We start from the raw sequence: 4,513 nt of genomic DNA, 5'->3' as shown, positions 1-4,513 counted from the left end.
CACCAAAGGTGTACACTTTGGAGCGCACCACATAGGGTCTTTGAGAGGTTGGCGCAGTGCGCACACCAAGGTGGGTGTTGAGGTGCGTGCCGAGGTGGGTGGGTGCTAGGGTGCGCTCCATGGTGGGTGCCAGGGTGGGTGCGTGCTAGGGTGGATTCCAAAGAGGGTCATAGGGTGGGTGCCAAGGTGGGTTGGTGATATAGTGGGTTCAAAGGTGGGTACTAGGGTGGGTTCCAAGGTGGGTCACAAGTTGGGTGCCAGGATGCGTGGGTGTTAGGTTGGGTGCCAAGGTGGGCTCCTGCGTGGGTGGGTGCTAGGGTGGGTTTCAAGGTGGACGCGAGGGCGGGTGCCAAGGTGGGTAACAAGTTGGGTGTTAGGATGGGTGAGTGCTAGAGTGGGTGCCAAGGTGGGTGGGTGCTAAGGTGGATGCCAAGGTGGTTCACAGGGTGGGTGGGTTCTAGGGTGAGTTCCAAGGTGGGTCACAGGTTCAGTGCTAGGGTGGGTGTCAAGGCGGGTGTCGAGGTGCCTGGGTGCTAGGGTGTGGATGCCAATGTGGGTCATAGGGTGGGTACTAGGGTGGGCTGCAATGTGGGTGCCAAGGTGGGTAACATGCTCGGTGGGTTCTAAATTGGGTGCCAGGGTGGGTGTGCACCCACCTTGCCCGAGGTGGGTGCCAAGGTGCCAGTGTGGGTGGGTGCTAAGGTGGATGCCAAGGTGGGTGAGAAGGTGGGTGATAGGTTGAGTGGTAGGATGGGTGGGTGCCAAGATGGGTCACAGGGTGGGTGCAAGGGTGGGTAGGTGCTAGGGTTGGTGTCAGGGTGGGTGGGTGCTAGGTTGGGTTCCAAGGTGGGTGCGAGGGTGAGTGTCAAGGTGGGTCACAGGTTAGGTGCTAGGATGGGTGAGTGCTAGGGTGCAAAGGTGCCAGGGTGGGTGCTAGGATGGGTCGATGCTAGGGTGAGTGGCAAGGTGGGTCCACAAGTGTCAAGGTGGGTGCCGAGGTGGGTGCCAAGTCGGCGACTGCTATGGTGGATGCCAAGGTGGGTCACGGGGTGGGTGCCAAGTTGCTAGGTTGGGTTCCAAGGTGGGTGCCAACGTGGGTGCTAGGGTGCGTGGGTTAAAGGGTGTGTCACAACGTGGGTGCCAGGATGGGTGCGCACCCACACTGGCCAAGACGGGTGCGGGTGCAAGGTTGGGTTCCAAGCCCGGTCACAGGCTGGGTGCTAGGATGGGTGGGTGCCAAGGTGGGCACCAGGGTGGGTGCACCCACCCTGGCCAAGGTGGGTCACGGGGTGGGTCCTAGGGTGGGTAACGGGGTGGGTACTAAGGTGCGTGCCAAGGTGGGTCATAGGGTGGGTGCCAAGGTGGGCACCAGGGTGGGTGTGCACCAACCCTAGCCAGGGTAGGTCACGGGGTGGTTGTCGGGGTGGGCGTCAAGGAGCCAAGGTGGGTGGCAAGTAGCCAAGTTGCGTGCCAAGGTGGGTGTCGGGGTGGGTGCCAAGGATCCAAGGTGGGTGCCAAGGAACCAAGGTGGGTGTCTGGGTGGGTGCCGAGGTGGGAGCCAGGGTGGGTCCCAAGGTGAGTGCAAAGGTGGGTGCCAGGGTCAAGGTGAGTGCCAATGTGGGTTCCAAGGTGCCAGGGTCAGGGTGAGTGCCAATGTGGGTTCAAAGGTGCTAAGTTGGGTGCGAGGTTGGGTGCGAGGGTGGGTGGGTGCCAAGGTGTGCTAGGTGGAAGCCCGGGTGGGTCGGCATCCCATGGGTGTCGAGTTGGGTGCCTGATGGGTGCTTCTTGTCAAGTTTTAGTCGTCGGGACTCATTTCGAGCCTTAGAGGTCGTTTCTTGTCCGGTTGCCCTGTCTTCGACCTGGGAACCCAATTTTGGTCCTCGGGTCCCATTTTTTTTTGTCTCGCATCCCACTTTTGGCCTGTGGCCTTTTCGGGGTCGATTCTCGTTTTGGGCATCAGAGCATGTTTCTTCTCCTAAAACCCAATATTTGTTTATTAAGTCTCGGAACACATTTTTGTTCTCGTGGACCCATCATGGGTCTTGGAACGCATTTGTGGTCCTTGGGTCCCATTTTGCATCCCGAAACTTGTGTTTTGGTGCTTGATCCCTATTTTGGGTGCCCACCTTGCACCAAGTGCGCACCCGGGGCAAACCGAGCGCCTTGGTGCACCGGGGCAAGATCGAGCGTGCACCCGAGGCGCCCCGAACATGCACCAAGGTGCACTCGGCCCACATGTGAGCGCAGGTCGTTGCGCCCGAGGTGGTGTGTGGGCACCGCGTTGCAGACGGGACACTGCACGCACACGACGCCCCCTCCAGGTGCACGCACGTAGGCCGGGCCGGGTGCACACCCGACGCCCTAGCAAGGTGCGCGCACCCGGGCAGGGCTCACACTTGGCGAACGGGGCGCACTTCGCGAGGGAGGGTGTGCACCTCGACGGGGGTGGGTGGCCGGGGTGGATTCGCACGTGGGTCGCGGTTTGCTAAGTACACACTGCGACAAGCTCATAACGGGTGCGATCATACCAGCATTAGTGCACCGGATCCCATCAGAACTCCGCAGTTAAGCGCGCTTGGGCCGGAGTAGTACTGGGATGGGTGACCTCCCGGGAAGTCCCGGTGTTGCACCCTTTTTTAGTTTTTCGCCGGGCGTCGCAATGCTATTTGAATAAACCTTTTGCCCGTTTGCGTTCTCGTCGGGGCCGGGCCGGGCCGGGGTGCGCTGCCCGCACTACCGCGCGCGCGGGGGCGACACCGAGCGCGCACCCGAGGCGCCCCGAGCACACAGGCCACGGTGCAACCCGGGCGTTGTGCGCGCACCCCGGTGCGCCCGAGGTGCTGCGCGCGCACCCAGGTGAAATCGGTGTGCACCTCGGCCAGTGCGCGCTCGGTCGAGTCGCGCACGTTGGCCAAGGTGCACGGTGATGTTTCTTACTCTAAGGTTCCGCACCAGACGCCCGGGACAGGTGAGCGAAGCTGGGCGGGGCCGGGTGCGCGGCCGGGGCAGGTGCACGCAGCTGGAGAGAGCTTTGGAGCACACTTCGGAGCGCACCAATGATGCGCTCCATTCAAAAGTTTCCTGAAAAGGCAAAAAAAGTTGAGATTATAGAATTTCCCACTTGAGAGATTGTAAAAAAAAAAAATTTAAAATGAAGGAAACGCGGGTGCCAAGGTGTGCGCAGCCCAGCCAAGGTGTGCGCACCAAGGCGCCCACCCTGGCGAAGGTGCACGCAAGGTGCGCACCCGAGGCAAACCGGACAATTAACCCAACTTTCGACTTCGCGCGCACCTTGGAGCGCACTTCGGAGCGCTCCTTGGTGCGCACCAATCTTGGGCACCTCGGAGTGCACCATGGCGCCCACCAAGGTGCGCACCCGGGGCAAACCGAGCTCCGACTTCGTGCGCACCTTGGAGCGCACGAAAGGTGCGCACCATGGCGCCCACCAAGGTGCGCAGCCCAGCCAAGGCGTGCGCATCAAGGTGTGCACCCTGGCGAAGGTGCGCACCCGGGGCAAACCGAGCTCCGACTTCGTGCGCACCTTGGAGCGCACAAAAGGTGCGCAACCCAGCCAAGGTGTGCGCACCCCGGTCAAACCGAGCTCCGAATCGTGCGCACCAGAGGTGCACGCCATCGTGCGCACCTTGGAGCACACTTCGGAGCCCTCCTTGGTGCGCGCCGATGTTGCGCACCTCGGAGCGCACCCGGGGAAAACAATGCAATTAACCCGACTTTCGACTTCGTGGGCACCTCGGAGCGCTCTCGGGTTCGCACCTCGGAGCACACCGAGGTGCGCACCTTTGATGCGCTGCCTTCACCAATTTCCAGAAAAGGCAAGAAAACATTGAGAAGGTGTGCGCACCGAGGTGCCCACCCTGGCGAAGGTGCACGCGAGGTGCGCACCCGGGGCAAACCGGGCTCCGACTTCGTGCACGCCGCACCTTGGAGCACACTTCGGAGCGCTCCTTGGTGCGCACCAGGGCGCGCAACCCAGCCGAGGTGCCCACCCCGGCGAAGGTGCACGCGAGGTGCGCACCCGGGGCAAACCGGGCTCCGACTTCGTGCACGCCATGGTGCCCACCGCGGCGAAGGTGCACGTGAGGTGCGCACCCGGGGCAAACCGGGCTCCGACTTCGTGCACGCCGCACCTTGGAGCACACTTCGGAGCGCTCCTTGGTGCGCACCATGGTGCCCACCAGGGCGCGCAACCCCGCCGAAGGTGCACGCGAGGTGCGCACCCGGGGCAAACCGGGCTCCGACTTCGTGCACGCCGCACCTTGGAGCACACTTCGGAGCGCTCCTTGGTGCGCACCATGGTGCCCACCAGGGCGCGCAACCCCGCCGAAGGTGCACGCGAGGTGCGCACCCGGGGCAAACCGGGCTCCGACTTCGTGCACGCCATGGTGCGCACCGCGGCGAAGGTGAGCACCCGGGGCAAACCGGGCTCCGACTTCGTGCACGCCGCACCTTGGAGCACACTTCGGAGCGCTCCTTGGTGCGCACCAGGGCGCGC

At 63.0% G+C, this 4,513-nt stretch overlaps 1 non-coding gene across 1 annotated transcript; it reads left to right on the top strand.

The window, feature by feature from the left end:
* The first annotated feature begins 2,514 nt into the window (after positions 1-2,514).
* Positions 2,515-2,633, top strand: LOC131868798 (5S ribosomal RNA). The gene has a single exon (XR_009367230.1). It is a non-coding gene; the product is annotated as a 5S ribosomal RNA (ribosomal RNA).
* The last annotated feature ends 1,880 nt before the right edge of the window (positions 2,634-4,513 follow it).

This window comes from Cryptomeria japonica, unplaced genomic scaffold (genome assembly GCF_030272615.1).
Source record: "Cryptomeria japonica unplaced genomic scaffold, Sugi_1.0 HiC_scaffold_220, whole genome shotgun sequence".
NCBI classification, from domain to species: Eukaryota; Viridiplantae; Streptophyta; class Pinopsida; order Cupressales; family Cupressaceae; genus Cryptomeria; species Cryptomeria japonica.
The sequence above is the reverse complement of the archived record's forward strand: the minus strand, read 5'-3'. Positions and strand labels throughout refer to the sequence as shown.